A 24,437-nucleotide genomic window follows, 5' to 3' on the forward strand; every position below is an offset into this window, starting at 1 on the left:
AGGAACCAGGGGATTTTCAGCCTCAGAGACCTGAAGAAGCTACACACCATAACCCCTCCAAATGGAGGATCCTATTCCTACCCATGACAGTTTCTGCAAGGCAGTCATGAAATTTAATTCCAGGGAGATTAAGGTGCTGTTTCAGGAGGCAAGCACCTAACCCTCCAAAGAGCAGCAGTGTTTATATATAGAAAAACAAACAAACAAAAAAACAACCTGAAACATGAAAGCTTGCTATCAATTTCACATCCACAACCTAGCCAGAGCATTCTCCTCTAGTTGTTTCATTTTCACTGAAACAGGCATGCCTGCCAGTAGCCTTTGTGGTCCCAGATGTCCTCATTGGACCCACAGATGAGAGGGTGGAAGAAGCAGACCAACTCAGGCAAAGGTTCTGAGCTTCGAACACTTACTTTGTGCCAGGCTTTCTCTGTTTCCAGTGATGGTGACACAACAGAGAAGAAAAGAGATGTGATCCTTGCCCTCATAGAGCTCACAGTTTCATGGGCAAAATGAATAGGAAGATCTGGAAAACAAGACAGAGAACCAAGAGAAGTTCTTAAACTCAGGAGATAAGCTTCTCAATTACTTAAACTGAGTTAGAAAGGGGATTTGGGGATAAAAAGTAAGTAAAAATTCAAATATTAGAACGTTTCTTTCTAAGCCATTGATTCAGCACATAGGGCAGGGTAAAGGTATTAGTGTCAGAGGCATGTGAACCAGAGCAGTTCCATCTTAAATACGAGCTGGGTAAAATGAGGCTGAGGCCTACTGGGCTGCATTCCCAGATAGTTAAGGCGTTCTAAGTCACAGAATGAGATAGAAGGTCAGCACAAGATACAGGTCGTAAAGACGTTGCTGATAAAATAGGTTGCAGTAAACAAGTCGGCTAAAACCCATCAAAACCAAGATGACCAAAAGAGTGACCTCTGGTCGTCCTTACTGCTACATTCCCACCAGTGCCAGACAGTTTACAAATACCCTGGCAACGTCAGGAAGTGACCTTATATGGTCTGAAAAGGGAAGGCATGAATAATCCACTCCTTGTTTAGCATATCATCAAGAAATAACCATAAATTTGGCAACCAGCAGCCCTTGGGGCTGCTCTGTCTATGGGGTAACCATTCATTTATATCTCTACTTTCCCAATAAACTTGCTTTCACTTTACCCTATGGACTCACCCTGAATTCTTTCTTGTGCGAGATCCAAGAACCCTGTCTTGGGGTCTGGATCAGGACCCCTTTCCTGTAATATCTTTCTGGTGACCGCAAAGGGACAATTGTGCAGAAACCCCAACCTAAAGGCTAACTTTGGGTAAGTGTTGGGATGCTGTAAAATCTTTCCGGTGACCACGGAAGCAACTATAGTGAGAAAACCCCTGACCTGAAAGCTAACTTTGGGTAAGTGTTGAGGTCCGTTGATATATTTCTGGTGAACCCTAAAGGGATGATACTGAGGAGACCCCCCGACCCAAAGGAAATAGACTACAGCACTGATTGGATGACTTTGGGTAAGTGGTAGGGTACCCTGGTAAAGGATGGGATTGGGTTAGAGTCCCTTCTAAGATTTAGAATGTTGGAGGCCCCTCTCAGTAAAGTCCCTTTCGGTTAAGAACGGATTTGGCACTATGGGATGTTAACTCCCATTCTTTTTGGATTAATCGCCTTTGCTGATGGCTGTGGATGGACAGGGTTCCGCATGTACAGGATTGTGGGACATGGGGATCTTTCTCCTCCCTAAAAGGAGAAACTTGAGAGATGATGGGACTGCTGGAAAAGATTCCTTCATGACAGACAGGCAGCCTCTGAACTTTTCACTGTAGATGCAATGGGTGGGTCTTTCTCTGGCATCCCTGAGCACCTCACTTTCCCCACCCTGCCTCAGGCAATGCTTTCCTTTCTCTCTGTGTGCAAACTGGTTGAATGGACAAGATCACTGTTTATCTCCTGTAAAGTTTTAATTAATGGGAAAAATAATTTGTGAGGCTATTCTTAAGCTATAGCGAATCTGTTGTCCTCTGTGCTATGAATTTGCCTTTCTGTATTGTTCTGTCATAATGAGGGGTACTTTAGGATACAACAGGGCTTAGGACACTTAAACGCCCCCTGTTAAGACAAACCAGCAAACTGGTCAGTCATGTCCTTGGGAGCTTTACTTGTAACCATATGGCTGTGCTCTCTTTGTTCACAATGGAGGCCCAGGTTCAGGGTTCAGTTCCAGCTTAGGGGATAATCCTTTATCTTCTGTCTGTCTGTGTATTTATGTATATTAAGTGTGTTTAATCAGTTTAATAATAATAAAAGCTTAAATCAAATATTTTGTCAGAAAAGTAAAAAGTGTAACGCCTTATAGTTCATGAGATCTAAGTAATCTTTGGGAAATAAAAACAGTTTTAAAGATTATTGGTAAAATAAGGACATTTGGTCTAAATTATACAGGTCAGGTATTAAGTGCACTAAATGATTTAAGGTCATAAATGGCTTCTTTGACTTTTGGAAATTGTTCAATTTACCTACTTTGTTTGTTTGTTTGTTTGTTGAGACAGAGTCTCACTCTGTTGCCCAGGCTGCAGTGCAGAGGCGTGATCTCGGCTCATTGCCACCTCTGCCTCCCAGGTTCAAGCAATCCTCCTGCCTCAGTCTCCTGGGTAGCTGGGACTACAGGCACATGCCACCACACCTGGCTAATTTTTTTGTATTTTTAGTAGAGATGGGCTTTCGCCTTGTTAGCCAGGCTAGTCTTGAACTGTTGACCTCAGGTGATCCACCTGCCTCAGCCTCCCAAAGTTCTGGTATTACAGGCATGTGCCACCATACCCGGCCCAATTTACCCATTTTGAAGCATTAGATTCTAGATAAGGCCTGGGGACATGTGGAGTTAGCTACATCCTGTAGCTATGCTGGAGAGTCAGCTCTTATCTGCACTTCTGCCTGGTGTGTCCTAGGCTTGGCTCCACACCTAGTACACAATTAAAAACCCAAACTTACCAAGGTTTTCACCAAAAGTGGAAGTTGCTAAGAGTTAACAGTATAACATATGATTGAGACTACAGAAGTTTTACATGCAAGGTGTCTAAGGAAAGTATAATATATTTTTGGTAAAAGATTATAAGAAGGTATGGTAATGTGTTTTTTGTTTGTTTGTTTTTGCTTAGATTAAAAGGTTAAAGCATTGTTTTAAATTAGATAGAATAAAGCTAAAGATTTGAATAAGTTATGGAAGGTTTGTAAAAAATTAATTGTAAAAGAGATTCTGTGTGTGAATATATTGGCTAAAGTAAAAGGGATATTATTCAGTTTTTTCCATAAATTAAACATTGAAATACAAGCACAACAGGTTTTTCTTAGAGCACTGATCTGCTCTTTAACAAAAGTTGTAAAGAGAATGGGATGCTTTCCTTAAGGAATCAGACTTGCTTTGTAAAGCCAATAAAAGCCCTTTGGGGAACTGGCCTCAGACCTTGCCTACACAGTTCCGGTACAACATTTCTGACCTGTGGTCCAGGAGCCCCAAGTTATTTTGGGACCTCAAGAAAATAGAAATTTACTCAACTTACAGGTATTTGAGGGTACAAACCCATGGCACGTCTTGGCTTTAAAAAAGTCTTATCTGAGATTCCTTCTATGGAACGGAGTTTCATCAAAGCCAATTTACAAAGAACTTGTTTGAAAAATAATTATTCTTGGGAGGCCGAGGCGGGCGGATCACAAGGTCAGGAGATCGAGACCACGGTGAAACCCCGTCTCTACTAAAAATACAAAAAATTAGCTGGGCGCAGTGGCGGGCGCCTGTAGTCCCAGCTACTCAGGAGGCTGAGGCAGGAGAATGGCGTAAACCCAGGAGGCGGAGCTTGCAGTGAGCCGAGATCGCGCCACTGCACTCCAGCCTGGGCGACAGAGCGAGACTCCGTCTCAAAAAAAAAAAAAAAAAAAAAAAAAAAAGAAAAATAATTATTCTTGCTGCACTTTATACACATAATCAGGCCAAGTATAATAAAACAAATCAGTCTTACCATTATTTATCTTTGGTAAAAATGGGAAACTGGAGAGAGAAATGTTATGTTTCAGAACTATGGTACACTTGTTATTAGATTCTAGTCTCATTGATTAACTTTGTTTCTGCAATTTAAGCTAACCCTGCTTATTCCTGTGAACCAACCAGTGATATCTGACTGCCGCTCAGAAGAAACAAGAGGGATAGGTCATGTAAAAATCTGGATAAATATTCTAATTCCGGGCACATTGCCATCAGCTAGCAATCCCACATCAGCTTGGTTCCAGCAGTTGCCCAGTTCATGGAAAGCCTTCTTATTTAGTTTACTTGGGATAATTTTACTTATTTTGCTTTACTCTTGTGGAATATATTGTTGCTGTACTCATTTTATAGGAATGCAGAATAAGCTTACTCAATGTTTTCTTAAATTGAACTCTTATTAACCTTTCAGCTATCATCTCTTTTCAGAACTCAAGAGTCATGAATGACCCCTGGCATACTGATGCTTTCTGACTGAGCTCCTCTCTACTCTGAACACAAGAGACCCTAATAGCTAGGCAGGAATATTATCGCCCCTATTCAGCCTGAAGAAGTTACAGAAAATGGATCTTCCTCCCTTTGCAACCCTTAGGATTAAGGGTTCTCTTTTAAAAGGGAGGGGGAAATGTCAGAGGTGTGTGAATCAGAGCAACTTTATCTTAAATAGGAGCTGGGTAAAATGAGGTTGAGATCTACTAGGCTGCATTACTAGACAGTTAAGGCATTCTAAGTTACAGAATGAGATAGGAGGTCAGCACAAGATACAAGTCATAAAAACCTTGCTGATAAAACAGGTTGCAATAAAGAAGCTGGCTAAAACCCACCAAAACCAAGATGACCACAAGAGTGACCTCTGGTCATCCTCACTACTACACTCCCACCAGCAACATGACAGTTTACAAATGCCATGGCAAGTCAGGAAGTTACCTTAGATGGTCTAAAAGGGGGAGGCACGAATAATCCACCCCTCATGTAGCATATCATTAAGAAATAACCATAAAAATGGGCAACCAGCAGCCCTTGGGGCTGCTCTGTCTATGGAGTAGCAATTCATTTATTCTTCTACTTTCCTAATAAACTTGCCTTCACTTTACGGAGTTGTCATGAATGCTTTCTTGCATGAGATCCAAGAACTATCTCTTGGAGTCTGGATCAGGACCCCTTTCCCATAACAGTAGGACAGGGCCAGGATGGGCCACGTTGCCTCTGCCTGGTTCCTCCTCTAGGCATGAAGACCAGCAGTGGTATATCAGGTGGCTGAGGGACTTCTGTCATCATACTACTCTTGAGGACCTCCCACAAAACCTTGTTCCTTTCTTTGGTGACTTCTACCTCTTTGAAAACTCTTCATCAGTAAATCCTACATGTGGTCATTCAATATTTTTATCTCAGCTGATATGGATGGCAATGAGAAAACATTTGGTGTCTTTTGCCATGTTGGCTTCAGTGGGCTAATAAGGAGTCCAAGGTGACCCTAGAAACACTGTAACTTCAGGAAAAAAATGTGGGACCTACCTTGGTGTATGAGCTAAGGGCATCCTTGGAGGAAACCTGTCATGGCTCTACCAAAGTCATGAAGATCAGAAGGTGGGAGACTCAATTAGGGAATATGAGGATCATCCAATTCCTTCCCATCAACCATTCTTTATACTCTTTATTCTTTTTTGTTTCCTGCTCACTTAACCCACATTTTTCTTACCTTGTCTCATGTTTTCTTTTGGCACTGTGTAGCTGCACTGTAAACATGCCATTGTTGACACCTAAATTATCTCTGCCTGTAATGAAGTCAACAAGACATGCACTGGGCAGAGTCTCCCTGGGAGTGCCTTCCTTCCTCAAGGAGCCTGTCCAGAAGGGTGATATCATTGTCAAGCTCAAAGTTTATTCCTAGGCAGATTAACACCCGAAGTATTAAGATGCCTAATCAATCATTTTTAGTTTCAGCTTTATCCCAATCATCTCAGGGCCCACCACACAAAACACCCTACAATATATAGTCCCTCATTCCCATGCACAAAGCCTACATGACTTTGTGCCTGTTATTTTCTAATTTTCTAAATTTCGGAATGCCACTGTTTTAATAATATGTGTCTACCACTGAACTCCTTCTCAGTTTGGCTATTTTGTCAAGTGGAGTAAGAGAAGAAACCTAACCTAAGCTTGAGATCGATTTTCATATTTCAACCATTGAGTCCACTTTCTAGCCCATGGCCAGAGACAGACCTGAGTGCTACATGAAATTGGGAAGAGATGTCATCTCCAAGCCTGTGGATTTCATGTTTTGATTTCGTGTGCGCACGCACAATCTTCAGACTCTCAAAATCACTTTTGTTTTTAATACCAGCCATCCTACATAATCTGGCCTTGCCTCGCATCAACCACACATAAATCCAGACTCCCTTCAAGTTTACCCAAAATAACCTACTGCTACAGAAAAACATGACTGAGTAGTGTAGCCTCTATTAAAGGCACAAAGAGTGACAAAGAGGGAGAGAGGTGCTATCAGGGCCCATAGCATGTCTTTTAACATACACACCCACTCCCACCCAAGAATGCAGGAATTGTTTGTTTATCAAGTCTCTGTTGAGCTACTTAGTGCCCTGAAGCTTCTCAAGTCTGCCGTCTCAGTCCATGCAAGTGTCCCATTTTGCTGGCCTCTATCTTCAAGGTTCCCTTTTCCTTAGCATCCTCATCATAATTTCACCCATAATTATAGAGTAGTTCAAATCTCCCAAGTTGCTAACCCAACCCCATTTCAATTTGGAGAGTGGGTGAAGCATTTTCTTTAGTATACTCAAAGCTTTTATGAGTTCTTGGCTCTTTTATGAAATGATATGCTTACTTTTCTTCTTTCTCTCTCTTTTACACCTGTAGTTCTTTTCTCTGTGACAGTTTCCTTAATTTTGACTTTTACTTTCTTTTTAAATTTTGCTCTAAGTACCAGGATACATGGGCAGTATATGAATTGTTACATAGGTATACATGTGCCATGGTGGTTTACTGCACCTATTTACCTACCCTCTAAGTTCCCTCCCCTTACCCTACCACCCCCGAAAAGGGTCTTGTGTGTGATGTTCCCCTCCCTGTCCATGTGTTCTCATTGTTCTACTCCCACTTATGAGTGATAACATGCGGTATTTGGTTTTCTATTCATGTGTTATTTTCCTGAGGATTATGGCTTTCAGCTTCATCCATGTCCCTGCAAAGGACATGATCTCATTCCTTTTTATTTGTCTTTTACTTTGTAAGTTTTCACCAAAATTTCTACTGAACTTCAAATAATTCTTAAAATTAATTAATGAGCATCTCTCTATCTAGCTGGCTATCAGATTTATCTTCCTCTATTTGTCAGACATATAACAGTTGCTACATTGACAGCTTCATTATCAACATGATAAACCGCTGAAATCAAGCGCTGTATCAAGTTCTTGCTTTAAATTCCTCAATTCCGCTGTAATTCTAAGTAATCATCCTCAATCCAGGACACCAAACCGTTCCCATGCAGGCAATGAGTCTTTAGCAGAGTTGACAGATTCCTTTCTTTGCATCAGCTGAATCTCCATAGTCCCCTCTCCTCAAAGGACTTATTCTTCATATCCTCTCCCCATGGTCTACTCTTTCTTCTCTGCAAGTAGGCTTTCTGTTCAGAAACTTTCCTCTGCACACCCTGGCATCTCCGTAAATTGTCATTTATGGCCTAGTTGTGGTTCCTACTGGCCCTAAAAACTCCAGGACTCTCAATGTTAAAAACACTCTTCCAAATGTAAAGAGAGATAAACTGCAGAAAGAGAATTTCCAGGGAATACAAGATGGTATAGAAAATAGCCTAAATACTTTATTATTGAAAATAATCATGCCATAAAAGTAGAAAAAATTAAAGGTTAGTCCAGATAGGATAGCTAAATACCAAATGGGATCTTGTACTGGAGGAAAAACAATGCAATAAAAGACATTATTGTGTAAATAGACAAGAAATGCAGCTGGCAGCTTAAATACAAGTTCTATACAAATCTTCAATTTACTGAAGCTGATACCTGCACTGTGGGGATTGAAGACAACATCCTTCTCCTAAGGAAATACTCACTGAAGGGGTAAAAAGTGGTAACATATGCAACTTACTTTTCAATGTTCAGAAAAAATGAGTAGTCATGTATTAATATATATACAGAGAAAGCAAATGGAATGAAACGTTCATGATAAAGGAATCTGGGTAAACAGTGCTCTTTGCTATTCATCCAATTTCTCTGTAAGTGTGAAATTCTTTTCTTTTTCTTTCTTTTTTTTTTTTTTTTTTTGAGATGGAGTTCCACTTTGCTGCCCAGACCGGAGTGCAGTGGTATGATCTCGGCTTACTGCAATGTCTGCCTCCCAGGTTCAAGTGATTCTCCTGTCTCAGCCTCCTGAGTAGCTGGGATTACAGGCACTTGCCACCACGCCTGGCTAATTTTTGTATTTTTAGTAGAGACAGAGTTTCACCATGTTGGCCAGGCTGGTCTTGAGCTCCTGACCTCAGGTGATCGGCCTCCCAAAGTGCTGGAATTATAGGTGTGAGCCACTGTACCTATCCTGAAATTATTTTAAAATAAAAAGTTTTGTAAAATGATTCATGACTTTGTCTCCTAAATTTTACCACCACTTTGAGAGTCTCTGACTTCACTACGTCCATCATACAAGGCTCCCAGAAATGTGGTAAATCAACTGAAAACCCTGTTAGGTGCTGTCCCAGCCAAAATTCTGTATCACAACTGAGGTTCCAATATTTCAACCCATACTCATATGGGATAAATAAGACTTTTAATTCATTATTGAATCAATTTTGGTAATTTGTGTGTTTTTATGTGTGATATTGTGAAATACATGTTTGGTCTTCAATGCTGTTTCCTGACATCATAAACCTCTACAATTCTTAGACTCTTTAAACTGCTGTCTTTTTGTATGCTAATGAGTTGACTGCTGGATGGCAGCCCCTAGGTAACTTCAGGATGGTGCTGGTAACAAGAAAAGACGTGATTAGATGGTTCACATTTTTAGGCTTGCCCCGACATTTAGGGAGGGAAGAGGAGCTGAAGGGTTAGGCTGATCACCCATGACCAATGGTTTAATCAATCATACCTGCATAATGAAACTTCCATAATACCCAAAAGGACAAGGTTAGAAGTGCTTCTGAGGTAGTTGAACATGTGGGATTCCTGGAGCTTGTCGTCCCTGGGGAGGGCGTGGAAGCTTAGTGCCCTTTTCCCCATAGCTCACCCTATGCATTGCTTCATCTGTATCCTTTGTAATACCCTTTATAATCAACTGACAAACATAACTAAGTGCTTCCCTGAGTTCTGTGAGTGATTCTAGCAAATTAATTGAATCCAAAGAGAGGGTCCTAGGATTCCCAAATTGAAGCCAGCTAGTTAGAAGTTCTGCAGCCCTGGACTTGTGACTGGTGTCTCAAGTGAGGACTGTCCTGTGGGACTGAGCCCTTACTTAGCCTGTGTGATCTTTAGCTGTCTCCAGGTGGATAGTGTCAAAATTTAGTTGGAGGACACCCAACTGGTGTCCACTGCAGAACTGATTGCTTGCTTGTTAATGGGGAGAAATCCCTACAAATTTGGTCACAAAATTCCTCTAAGTTGATTGTTGAGGTGTGAAAACAGGAAAAACCATTTTTTTCCCACTCATACTATGAAATTTTTCTTTTTCATAAAAGTTGTATAATTTACTGATAGGAAGTTATTTATAGTATTTCTGAAAATTATTTTAATCAATTTGGTGATAATGCCCACTCTCATTTTTAATTTTAGAAATCTCTTTTACCTTATTTACTATGTCAGTCTAAGTAATAAAAGAAAATTAGCAAATATTTGGTTAATTTTGTTGATATCTTCAACAAGCCAATATTTTGTTAAATTGATTTTATTTTTTAAAATTTTTATTTTATTGATTTTTTCTCTAATATTTATTACTACCTTCCATATTTTGCTATGGCTTTAGAGTTTAGGTTTTTCTTTTCTCATTTCTTAAATTTGAAGCTTAGATTATTAACTTATGATATTTATTCTTTTCCAATATAGGCACTTAAAGCTATAAATTTTCCCTCTAAGTGCCGTTTTATTGATACATTATAAATTTTGATATGTTTTTACTTCCATTCACTTCAAAATATTTGCTAATTTTCTTTGTGGTTTTTCTGAGCTATTGGTTGTTTATTTTAATTGACATGTACTAATTATACATATTTATAAGGTACAGAATTATGTTTTAATAAATGTATAAAATGTGTAATGATCAAATTAGAGTAATTAGCATATATATCACCTCAAATCTTTATCATTTCTTTGTTCTGGGAAAATTAAAAATCTTCTCTTCCAGCTACTCGAAAATATACAATAAATTATTGCTAACTGTTGTCACTCCACAGTGCCATAGAGCACTAGAGCTGATTCCTTCCATCTGCCTGTAATTTTGTACCCAGTAACCAACCTCTCCCTAGTGTCCTCCTCTGGCTACTCTTCCCAGGCTTTAGTAAAAACACTTCCATTCTCTATATCCATAAGCTCAACTATTTTAGCTCCCATATATGAATGAGGACAGGTACTACTTATCTTTCTGTGCCTGACTTAGGTCACTTAATATAATATCCTCCAGGCTCATCCACATTGCTATAAATCAGAGGATTTTATTTTTTTTTAATGGCAGAATAGCATTCCATTGTGCATGTGTGTATGTTGGTGTGTATAGATACATACATGTATGTGTATAGCTACATATATATATATACACACATTTGTTTGTCCATTCATTTGTTGATAGACACTTAGCTTGATTCTATATTTTGACTTTTGTGAATACTGCTGTGATAAACATAAGAGTGCAGATATTTGTTTGATATAGTAATTTCCTTTCCTTTAGATAAATACCCAATAGTGGGATTGCTGAATCATGTGAAAATTCTATTTTTAGTTTTTTGAGACTCCTCCACACTGTTTTCCATAATAGCTATACTAATTTACATTTTCACCAACAGTGTATAAGAGTTTCCTTTTTTCCACATCCTTGCCAGCATTTATTATTATTATTTTGGTCTCTTTGATAATACCTATTCTAACTGGTGTGAGATGATACCTCATTGTGGTTTTGATTTTCATTTCTTTGTTGATTAGTGATTGTGATGGTTAATATTGAGTGTCAGCTTGATTGGATTGAAGGATACAAAATATTGATTCTGGGTGTGTCTGTGAAGGTGTTGCCAAAGGAGATTAACATTTGAGTCAGTGGGCTGGGAAAGGAAGACCCACTCTTATTCTGAGTGGGCATAATCTAATCAGCTGCCAGCATGGCTAGAATATAAGTAGGAAGCAAAATGTGAAACAAGAGACGGGCCGAGCCTCCCAGCTTATACTTTCTCCTGTGCTGGATACTTCCTGCCCTCAAACATTGGACTCTAAGTTCTTCAGTTTTGGAACTTGGACTGACTGTCCTTGCTCTTCAGCCTGCAGATGGCCTATTGTGGGACCTTGTGATTGTGTGAGTTAATACTTAATAAACTCCCCTTTATATATGTATATATCTATTCCATTAGTTCTATCCCTGTAGAGAACCCTGATTAATACAGATTTTGGAATCAGAAGTGGTTCTAGAGGAGCAGAATATTAAAGATGGAGCTCTTTTGTTGGTTTGGGGGTTTCTGGAGTTGGGTGCTTAATATAATTAGACCCCAAAATGCTAAGGACTCTATTTCCAATAGTATGGAGAACATTAATAGTCCTTGGCATGAACTGTTTAGTGAGTTATGCAAAATAAATGCATTTGACACTCCTGATTCACTGCTCATGAGAGGCAAGGAGTTTAGCAACTCTATACATAACATTTTTGACCATATGTGGAGAACCAAGGAACACAATGATGTTGATTGGTTGCTCCTAAGTTCAGTAGACAAAGTGATGAAAGAAAATGATGAATTCGGAAATTCTGTCTTCTGGCTTCAGAAGCAGATACTAAGCCTCAAATCTGCTAAGATTGCCCTGAGTGCGAGTCTTCTGTAGAGAAAGAGCTGAAATTGTGGAAAAATATCACAAGCTCTTATGGGAGTGGCTGACCTGCAATGAAAGGTGCATGCACAGCTTTGCCAGGTGTCTACTGTTAAAGTGAGGGCATCGATTGGAAAAGAATGGGACCCTGAAACTTGGAATGGGGGCATAAGGATGGACCCTGATGAAGCTGGAAACACTGAGTTTGTAAACTCTGATGAATCTTATTATTTTTTATTTTTTGCCAGAATAAACAGCTTCCCCACCCTCAGTAGTAGCAACATCCTCTCCCTGACCCATGCTGCAATCAGCCTTTCCACTTTTGTCTGAGGATATAAACCCTGAGCTGCCTGAAGTAACAGCGATGGCCTTCCCTGAGGCATTTGCCAGGCAAGATAATGTTGATTCTCCTCAGGAACAACCACCAACACCCCTGTTTGCTTCTAGACCTATAACTAAAGTCCTGGAGGGCACCTAAAGGTGAGGTTGAGAGTGTGATCCATAAGGAGGTGTGCTACACTTGAAAAGAACTGCTTGACTTTTCTAATTTATAAAAACAGAAATCTGGAGAACAGGCATGGAAATGAATATTAGGGATGTGGGATAATGGTTGAAAGAACATAGATTTGGATCAGGCTGAATTTGCTGATTTGGGTCCACTAAGTAGGGACTCTGCATTTAATGTTGCAGCTCAGGGAGTTAAAAAAGGTTCTGAGAGTTTATTTGCTTGGTTTGCTGAAATATGGATTAAAAGATGGCCTCCCATGAGTAAGTTGAAAATGCCTGATCTCCCTTGGTTTAATGTGAAGGAGATTGGGATGGTGGAGTGGATTAGTCACTTTAGACCTATTGATCAAATCTAGGGGAGTCTAGAAGATACACCCTTGACCAAAGCCTTGAGAAATAGATTTGTGAGTGCAGCACCTGAATCTTCGTAAACCCTGCAATTCCTCTTCTCTCTATGTCAGAGCTAATAGTGGGAACCACAGTCACTCAACTACAAAATCTAAATACAATGGGAATAATTGGATTCTGAGGTGGTAGGGGCCAAGTGGCAGCAGTCAACTGTCAAAGGCAAGGTGGGTATAGCTACTGTAATGGAAAACAGAGGCAAAGAGGCAATCAGAATAGTATGACTTGTGTAGAGCCCTGGCGTTGGCTAATTAATTAATCATAATGTTCTTAGAAGTAAACTTGATAGGAAGCCTACTGCATTCCTACTTACAGTACACAAACAATACTTCTAGGTTGAGTGGACAAAACACTGATTTGAATTATAAAAATAAAGAATCACGCCCACTCAGTTGATTCCAGACTTGAGCCAGTTTACTGACCCAGAACCCCTTGAATGAAGAGGAGACCAGGTCCCCTTGAGGAAGGACCCCACTACCTTACTGATAATTTATGCAGTGAATCTTTCTCCCATCCTTCCCCAAGGAGACCTCCAGCCTTTTAACAGTGTAACTGTGTGCTGGGGAAAGGGAAATGATCAGACATTTCTGGGACTGCTGGACACTGGTTCTGAGCTGATGTTTTTTCCAGGGGATGTAAAACGTCATTGTGGTACTCCAGTTAATGTATGGGCTTATGGAGGTCTGGTAATTAATTGAGTTTTAGCTCAGATATGACTTACAGTGGGTCCACTGGCTCCCTGGATTCATCTTGTGGTCATTTCCCCAGTGCCAGAATGCATAATTGGCATAGACATACTTAACAGCTGGCAGAACCCTCACATTGGCTCCCTGACTGGTAGAGTGAGGGCTACTATGGTGGGAAGGGTCATATAGAAGCCATTAACGCTGCCTCTAACTGAAAAAATAGTAAATCAAAAACAATGTCACATTCCTGGAGGGATTGTGGAGATTAATGCCACCGTCAAAGACTTGAAAGACGCAGGAGTGGCGATTCCCACCACATTCCTGTTCAATTCCCCCACTGGGCCTCTGCAGAAGACAGATGGATCTTGGAGAATGATGGTGGATTATTGTAAGCTTAATCAAGTGGTGACTCCAATTGCAGCTCCTGTACAAGATGTACTTGAACAAATTAACACATCATTTTCTTGAACAAATTAACACATCTCCTGGTACCTGGTATGCAGCCATTGACTTGACAAATGCCTTTTTCTCCATTCCTTTTCCTAAGGCCCACCAGAAGCAATTTGCCTTCAGCTGGCAAGGCCAGTAATAAACCTTTACTGTCCTACCTCAGGGGTATATCAACTCTCTGCCTTTGTGTCATAATCTTATTCAGAGGGAACTTGATTGCTTTTTGCTTCCATGAGATATCACACAGGTCCATTACATTGATGACATTATGCTGATTGGATACAGTGTGCAAGAAGTACCAAACACACTGGACTTCTTGGTGAGACGTTTGCATGCCAGAGGATGGGAAATGGGAAATAAATCTGACTAAAACTCAGGGACCTTCTACCTCAGTAAAATTTCTACAGATCAAGTGGTGTGGGACCTGTCAAGATATTCCTTCTAAAGTGAAGGATAAGTTGCTGCAATTTTCCCCTCCTGCGACCAAGAAAGAGGCACAACACCCAATGGGCCTGTTTGGATTTTGGAGGCAACACATTCCTCATTTGGGTGTGTTACTCTGGCCCATTTATCGAGTGACCCAAAAGGCTGCCAGTTTTGGGTGGGGTCCAGAACAGGAAAGGATTCTGCAACAGGTCCAGGCTGCTGTGCAAGCTGCTCTGCCACTCGGGCCATATGACCTAATAGATCCAATTGTGCTTGAGTTGTCAGTGGCAGATAGGGATGCTGTTTGGAGTCTTTGGCAGGCTCCCATAGGTGAATTACAGTGGAGGCCTCTAGGATTTTGGAGCAAGGCCCTGCCATCTTCTGTAGATAACTACTCTCCTTTTGAGAGATGGCTCTTGGCCTGTTATTAGGCTTTGGTGGACCCTGAATGTTTGACCATGAGTTATCAAGTCACCATGTGACCTGAATTGCCTATCATGAACTGGGTGCTTTCTGACCCATCTAGCCATAAAGTGGGTCATGCACAGCAGCATTCCATCGAATGAAAGTGTTATATACGTGATCAGGCTCAAGCAGGTCCTGAAGCCACAAGTAAGTTACATAAGAAAGTGGCTCAAATGCCCATAGTCTCTACTTCTGCTACACTGCCTTCTCTCCCTGTGCCTGCACCAATGGCCTCATGGCAAGTTCCTTATGGTCATTTGACAGAGGAAGAGAGGACTTGGGCCTGCTTCACAGATGGTGCTGCTCAATATGCAGGAACCACCCAAAAGTGGACAGCTGCAGCACTACAGTCCCTTTCAAGGACATCCCTGAAGGACAGCAGTGAAGGGAAAGCTTCCCAGTGGGCAGAACTTTGAGCAGTGCATCTGGTTGTGCGCATTGCATAGAAGGAGAAATGGCCAGATATGCAATTATATACTGATTAATGGCCTGTAGCCAATGGTTTGGCTGGATGGTCAGAGACTTGGAAGAAGCATGGTTGGAAAATTGGTGACAAAGAAATTTGGGGAATAAGTATGTGGATGGACCTATCTGAGTGGTCAGAAACTCTAAAGATATTTGTATCCCATGTGAGTGCTCACCTCAGCAGAGGAGGATTTAAATAATCAAGTGGATAAGATGACCCATTCTGTAGACACCACTCAGCCTCTTTCCCCAGCCACCCCTGTAATCACCCAATGGACCCATGAACTAAGTGGCCATGGTGGCATTGATGGAGGTTACTCAAGGGCTCAGCAACATGGACTTCCACTCACCAAGGCTGACCTGGCTATGGCCACAGCTGAGTGCCCAATTTGCCAGCAGCAGAAACCAACATTGAGCCCTCGATCTGGCACCATTCCTAGGGATGATCAGCCAGCTATCTGGTGGCAGGTTCATTATATTGGACCTCTTCCACCATGGAAAGGGCAGAGATTTATCCGCACTGGAATAGACACTCTGGATATGGGTTTGTCTATCCTGCATGCAATGCTTCTGCCAAGACTACTATCAGTGGACTTATGGAATGCCTTATCAACCATCATGATATTCCACACAGCATTGCCTCTGACCAAGGAACTCACTTTACAGCTAAAGAAGTATGGCAGTAGGCTCATACTCATGGAACTCACTGGTCTTACCATGTTCCCCATCATCATGAAGCAGCTGGATTATAGAACAGTGGAATGGTCTTTTATAGTCACAACTACAATGCCAACTAGGTGACAATTCTTTGCAGGGCTGGGGCAAAGTTCTCCAGATGGCCATGTACACTCTGAATCAGCTTCCAATATATCGTACTGTTTCTCCCATAGCCAGAATTCTCAGGTCCGGGAATCAAGGGGTGAAAGTGAAAGTGACATCACTCACAATCACCCCTAGTGATCCACTAGCAACATTTTTGCTTTCTGTTCTCACGTCATTATGTTCTGCTGGCCTAGAGGTCTTAGTTCCAGATGGGAGGAACACTGCCACCAGAAGACACAACAACAATTCCATTAAACTGGAAGTTAAGATTGCCACCTGGACACTTTTGGCTCTTCCTTCCTTTAAATCAACAGGCAAGAAAAGAGTTACAGTGTTGTCTGGGTTGGTTGACCCAGGCTATCAAGATGAAATCAGTCTACTACTCCACAACAGAGGTAAGAAAGAGTATGCAAAAAATAAAGGAGATACATTAGGGTGTCTCTTAGCATTACCATGCTTTGTGATTAAGGTCAATGGGTAACTACAATAGCCCAATCCAGGCAGGACTACAAATGACCCAGACCCTTCAGGAATGAAGGTTTGGGTTACTCCACCAGGGAAAAAACCAAGACCTGCTGAGGTGCTTGCTGAAGGTAAAGGGAATATAGAATGGGTAGTAGAAGAAGGTCATCATCAATACCAGCTATGACCACGTGACCAGCTGCAGACACAAGGATTGTAATTGTCATGAATATTTCCTACTTCTTTTGTTAAAAGCATGTTTGTGCATGTATACACTTGGACTAATAAAATATCTTCATTTAATTTCCTTTCTGCTTTATCATGTGACATAAGATTTATTGACTTCATATCAGCATTTAAGTATTTTAAATTTTTTTATTATTATAATTTAAGTTCTGGGATACATGTACAGAACATGAAGGTTTGTTACATAAGTATACATGTGCCATGGTGGTTCGCTGCACCCATCAGCCCGTCATCAACATTAGGTATTTTTCCTAATGCTATCCCTTCCCTAGGCCCCCACCCCCCGACAAGCCCCAGTGCATGATGTTCCCCTCCCTGTGCCCAAATGTTCTCATTGTTTAACTCCCATTTATGAGTGAGAACATGCAGTGTTTGGTTTCTGTTCCTGTGTTAGTTTGCTGAGAATGATGGTTTCTAACTTTACCCATGTCCCTGCAAAAGACAAAAGCTCATTCTTTTTTATGGCTGCATAGTATTCCATGTTGTATATATGACACATTTTCTTTATCTGGTCTATCATTGATGGGCATTGGGGTTGATTCCAATCTTTGCTATTGTGAATAGTGCTGCAATAAGCATACATGTGCATGTGTCTTTATAGTAGAATGATTTATAATCCTTTGGGCATATACCCAGTAATGGGATGGCTGGGTCAAATGGTATTTCTAGTTCTAGACCTTTGAGGAATCGCCACACTGCCTTCCACAAGGGTTGAACTAATTTACGCTCCCACTGACAGCGTAAAAGCATTCGTATTTCTCCACATCCTCTCCAACATCTATTGTTTCCTGACTTTTTAATAATCACCATTCTAACTGGCATGAGACGGTATCTTGTTGTGATTTTGATTCGCATTTCTCTAATGACCAGTGATGATGAGCTTTTTTTCCCTATGTTTGTTGGCTGCATAAATATCTTCTTTAGAGAAGTGTCTGTTCATACCTTTCACCCACTTTTTGATGGGGTTGTTTGTTTTTTTCTTGTAAATGTGTTTAAGTTTCTTGTGGATTCTGGATATTAGCCCTTTGTACAATGGGTAGATTGAAAATTTTTCTCCCATTCTGTGGGTTTCCTGTTTACTCTGATGATAGTTTCTTTTTGCTGTGAAGAAGTTCTTTAATTTAATTAGATCCCATTTGTCAATTTTGGCTTTCGTTGCCATTGCTTTTGGTGTTTTAGTCATGAAGTCTTTGCCCATGCCTTTGTCCTAAATGGTAATGCCTAGGTTTTTTTTTTTTTTTTTTTTTTTTTTTTTTTTTTTTTTTTTTTTTTTTTTTTTTTAGGGTTTTTATTGTTTTAGGCCTTAGGTTTAAGCCTTTAATCCATCTTGAGTTAATTTTTGTATAAGATGAAAGGAAGGGGTCCAATTTCAGATTTCTGCATATGGCTAACCAGTTTTCCCAACACCATTTATTAAACACTTTAAATTTCATATGGAACCAAGAACGAGTCCGTATAGCCAAGACAATCCTGAGCAAAAAAAACAAAACTGGAGGTATCATGCTGCCTGACTTCAAACTATACTAAAAGGCTACAGTAACCAAAACAGCATGGTTCTGTTGCCAAAACAGATATATAGACCAATGGAACAGAATGGAGGCCTTAGAAATAATGCCACACATCTACAACTATCTGACCTTTGAAAAATCTGACATAAACAAGCAATAGGGAAAGGATTCCCTATTTAGTAAATGGTGTTGCTGCCTTTCTTTCAGAGATGCCCTGCCCAGAGAGGAGGAATCTAGAGAGGCAGTCTGACTGCAGTGCCTTTGTGGCACTGTGGTGGGATCTGCCCTGTCCAAACTTCCAGGAGGCTTTGTTCACACTTTGAGGGGAAAACCACCTACTCAAGCCTCAGTAATGGTGGACGCCCCTCCTCCCACCAAGCTTGAGCCTCCCAGGTCGACTTCAGACTGCTGTGCTGGCAGTCAGAATTTCAAGACAGTGGATCTTAGCTTGTTGGCTCCGTGGGGGGTGGGATCGGCTGAGCAAGACCACTTGGTTCACTGGCTTCAGCCTGGGGGTTCTGTCTCACTGGCATTCCAGGTGCCACTGGGGTACGAAAAAAGAAAAACAACAACTCTCGCAGCTAGCTCAGTGTCTGCCCAAAGGGCCACCCAGTTTTGTGCTTGAAACCCAGGGCCCCTGCGGTGTACGCACCAGAGGGACTCTCTTGGTGTGTGGGTTGTGAAGACTGTGGGAATAGCATAGTATCTGGGCTGAATAGCACCATCACTCAAGGCAGGGTCCCTCATGGCTTCCCTTGGCTAGGGGAAGGAGTTCCCAGACACCTTGTGCTTCCCAGGTGAGGCGATGCCCCACCCTGCTTCTTCTCACCCTCCATGGGCTGCACCCATTGTCTAACTGGTCCCAATGAGATGAACTGGGTACCTCAGCTGGAAATGCAGAAATCATCCACCTTCTGAGTTGATCAGCTGCAGACCAGAGCTGTTCCTATTTGGCCATCTTGTCTGGGAATAAGTATTGTTAATTTTATGTAATAGTATTTGGGTTGGGGATTGGTGCATTTCTTGTTGTACCAAGGATAGTTGCATTATGTTAGGAATAATTATGTCCTTATTATTGTCTTTATTTGAAGATTATGTATGATCTCAGCAAGTGTGTATGGGTTCAAGCTGACAAAGGGTGGACTTGTGATGGTCAATACTGAGTGACATCTTGACTGGATTGAAGGATACAAAGTATTGATCCTGGGTGTGTCTGTGAGGGTGTCGCCAAAGGAAATTAACATTTGAGTCAGTGGGCTGGGGAAGGCAGACCCATCCTTAGTCTGGGTGGGTGCAATCTAATCAGCTGCCAGCATGGCTAGAATATAATCAGGCAGAAAAAATGTGAAAAGAGAGACTGGCCTAGCTCCCCAGCCCACATCTTATCCTGTGCTGGATGCTTCCTGCCCTTGAGCATCAGACTCCAAATTCTTCAGTTTTGGAACTCGGACTGGCCTATTGTGGAACCTTGTGATTGTGTGAGTTAATACTTAATAAACTCACATATATATATGTATGTGTGTGTGTGTGTGTGTGTGTGTGTGTGTGTGTGTGTGTGTGTATTCCATTAGTTCTGTCCCACTAGAGAATCCTTACTGATACAGTGATGTTGAGTATCTTTTTTTATACTTGGGAGTTTGAATGTCTTCTTTTAAAGAACGTCTATTCAGAACATTTGCTCTATTATTTGTTTGTTGTTGTCGAGTTGTCTGAGTTCCTTGTATATTCTGGATATAAATTCTATGCTTAATGAATAGTTTCCAAATATTTTTCCCTTTCTTCAGGGTCTCTGCACTGTATTGTTTATTTCCTTTGCTGTACAGAAGCTTTTTAGGTGGATATAATCCCATTTGCCTAGTTTTGCTTTTGTTGCCTGTGCTTTTAATGTTCTATCCATAAAACCTTTCCCCAGACCAAAGTTCCAAAAAAATTTCTCAATGTTTTCTTCTGGTAGTTTTATAGTTTTGCATCTTACATTTAAGTCTTAATATATTTTCAGCTGATTTTTGCATGTTGTGAGAGATAGGAGTCTAGTTTTATTCTGCACATGGATATCCAGTTTTATCAGCACCATTTATTAAATGGGGGATCTTTCCGCATTGTTTATTTTTGTTGACTTTGTTGAAAATCAGATGGTTGTAGTTGTGCAGCTTTATTTCTGGATTCTCTATTCTGTCTCGTTGATCTATGTGTTTGTTTTTATACCAATACCTGCTTTTTTGGTTACTATAGTTTTGTAGTATATTTTGTAGTTGGGTAGTTTGATGCCTCTAGCTTTTTTCTTTTTGCTCAGGATTGCTTTGGTTACATGGTTTTTTTTTTTTTTTTTTTTTTTTTTTTTTTGTGGCTCCATATGGACTTTAGGATTTCATAATAAAATTTGTGTGAAAAATAGTATTTTGACAGAGATTTCATTGAATTTGTAGATTGCTTTGGCTAATATGGTTATTTTGACAATATTAATACTTTCAGTTCTTAAACATAGTTGTTCTTACAATTTCTTGTGTACTCATCAATTCCTATCATCAATGTTTTGTAGTTTTTATTGTAGACATTGTTTACCTTCTTGGTTAAATTTATTCCTAGCATTTTTTTTTTTTTGGTAGGTATTGTAAATAGGATTGCTTTCTTAATGTCTTTTTCAGTTCATTATTGGTGTATAAAAACATTACCAATTTTTGTATGTTAATTTTGTATTCTGCAAATTTACTGAATTCATTTATCCATTCTAAGAGTTCTTTGGTGAAATTTTTAAATGTGTCTATGTATAAGATCATGTCATCTGCAAACCAGGGCAATTTGACTTCCTGTTTTCGAATTTGAATACCTTTTATATCTTTCTCCTCTCTAATTGCTCTGGCTAATACTTTCAGTATTATGTTGAATAAGAGTGGTAAAAGTTGCCAACCTTGTCTTGTCTCAGTTCTTAGAGGAATAGCTTTTAACTTTCTTCTGTTTAATATGCTGTCAGTTGCAAATTTGTTAGAAATGACCATTATTGTGTTGAAGTACATTCCTTACACATCTAATTTGTCAAAAGTTATTTTAATCATAAAGCAGTATTTCTTTCTTTTTTTTTTTTCAAATGCTTTGTATCTTTTGAGGTGATCATGTAGTTTTTGTCCTTCATTCTCCTGATGTGATGTATTTCATTTATTGATTTGAACCCCTGATTTATTGATTTATTGATTTGTTGAGTCATCCTTGAACCCCTGGAATAAATCTTTGTGGATGATAGTGTATAATCTTTTTGATGGCTATTAGTTTAGTTTGCTAACGTTTTGTTGAGCATGTTTTGCATATAGGTTCATTAAAGATATTGGCCTGTAGTTTTGTTTTTAGTGTATGTGTGTCTTTGTCTGGTTTCAGTGTCAGGACAATGCTGGCCTCATAGAATGAGTTTGAAAGCATTTCTTTGTTTTCAATATTTTGAAATAGTTTGAGGAGAATTGGTGTCAGTTCTTCTTTAAAAGTTTGGTGTGAAATTTTCTAACTTTAAAAGTTATTAGTGAAGCTATCTGGTCCTGGAATTTTCTTTGTTAGACCTATTATTACTGATTCAATCTCATTTCTCATTACTGAACTATTCAGATTTTCTATTCCTTCTGTGTTTAATCTTAGTAGGTCATATGTGTCCTGGAATTTATGCATTTCATCTAGTTTTTCCTACTTGTTGATGTTTAGTTGTTCATAGTAATCTCTAATGATCCTTTGTATTTCTGTGATATCAACTGTAATGTCTATTTTTATTTCTGATTTTATTTGAGTATTTTCTCTTTTTAAAATAAACATCTAGCTAATTGTCCATTTCACTTACCTTGTTAAACGTCAACTTGTATTTTGTTGATCTTTTCTACTTTTTTAGTCTCTCTTTTGATAATTTTATGCCGATACTAATTATTTGTTTTCACCTACTACTTTGGGTTTGGTTTGTTCTTGGTTTTATAGTTCCTTGAGGTGAAACATTAGATTGTTTATTGAAATCTTCCTGCTTTTTGATGCAGGCATTTATTGCTATAAACTTCCCTCTTAGTATTGCTTTTGTTGTATCCCATAAGTTTTGATATCTTGTGTTTCTATTTTTGTTTCCATTTTTAAATTTTTTCTTAATTTATTCATTGATCTGTTGGTTGTTTAGAAGTCTGTTGTTTAATTTTCATCTATTTGTAGTCTCCAAAATTCCTCTTGTTATTGCTTTCTAGTTTTATTCCATTGTGGTCAGAAAGGATACTTGATATGATTTTCATTTTAAAAAATTTGTTGAGACTTGTTTTGTGGTCTAACATATAGTCTACCCTAGAGAATATTCCATGTGCTAAAAAGAAAAATGTGTATTCTGCAGCTGTTGGATGAACTGGTTTGTAAATATCTTTTAGATTCATTTGGCCTATAGAGCAGTTTAAGGTTGATGTTTCTTTGTCGACTTTCTGTCTAGGTGATCTGTCCATTGCTAGGAATATGATGTTGAAATCTCCATCTATTATTATTTTGGGGTCTATCTTTCCCTTTAGCTCTAACAGTATCTGTTTTATATATCTGTGTGCTCAAGTGTTGGGTGCATACATATTTAAAATTGTTTTATCCTCTTGATGAATTGATTCCTTTATCATTGAGTTTTTTTGTAGGCAGCATATAGCTGAGTCTTATTTATTTCCCAACCATTGTGTCAGTGCATATCTTTTACTTGGAGAACTTAAACCGTTTAAATTCAGAGTTACTGTAGATAGGCGTGAACTTGCTCCTGTCATTTTTTGCTTTCTGGTTGTTTCATATATCCTTTTTTCTTTCTTCCTCTATTATTCTTTATCCTTCTAGTTGGGTATTTTTCTGTAGTGATAAGGTTTGATTTCTTTCTCTTATTTGTGTATCTGATCTACCAATGAGTTTTATTCTCTCATGGATGTTTATGATGGTAGTCATCATCCTTTTGCTTCAGATGTAGGAGTTCCGTAAGCACTTTTTTTTTTTTTTTTTTTTTTGTAGAACCAGTCAAGTGGTGATAAATTCCCTTAGTTTTTAGTTATCTGGGATAAACTTTATTTCTCCATTATTTCTTTTTCATTTCTTAAGGATAGCTTTCTTAAGGGTAGCTTTCCTGAGTATAGTAATGTTGGCTAAGAATTGTTGTTGTTGTTGTTTTCTTTTTCTTTCATCACTTTGAATATATCATCTTATTCTTTCCTAGCCTGTAAAGTTTCTACTGAGATATCTGCTTAGTCTGATGGGATTTCTTTGTATGTGACATGATACCTTTTTCTTGCTGTTTTCAGAACTCTTTCATTGTCTTTGACTTTTGACTGTTTGACTATAATGTGCCTTAAAGAGGAACTTTCTGTGTTGAATTTACTTGGAGGTCTTTGAGTTTCCTGGGTCCGGATGTCTATATCTCTCTCAAGGCCTGGGAAGTTTTCCACTATAATTTTATTAAATAGGGTTTTAAAAATGTCTTTTCTTATCTGTTCACCCTCTGAAATTTCCACAACGTAATATGTGTTTGCTTAATGTTGTCCCATAAGTCTCATAGACTTCCTTCATTTATTAAAATAATTTTTTTTTCTTTTTTGTCTGACTGAGTTATTTCAAAACACTTGTTTTCAAGTTCAGAAATTCTTTCTTCTGCATGCTCTACTCTATTATTGAAGCTCTTGATTTCATTTTTTATTTTATTCATTAAATTATTTAGCTCAAAGATTTCCATTTGGTTTTTAAAATAATATCCGTTTACTGAATATATCATTCAGATCATGAATTATTTTCCTGATTGTGTTGAATTGTTTCTTGGTATTATATTATATCTACAGAGTTTCCTTAAGACCATTATTTCAGATTTCTTTTCTGACATTTCATAGATTTCTTTTTTGTTGGGATATGTTACTGGAGAAGTATTCTGTTCCTTTGAAAGTGCCATGTTTTCTTTTTTTTTTTCTTCTTTTGTTTCTACATT

Source organism: Macaca fascicularis, chromosome 6 (assembly GCF_037993035.2).
Source record: "Macaca fascicularis isolate 582-1 chromosome 6, T2T-MFA8v1.1".
Taxonomy (NCBI): domain Eukaryota; kingdom Metazoa; phylum Chordata; class Mammalia; order Primates; family Cercopithecidae; genus Macaca; species Macaca fascicularis.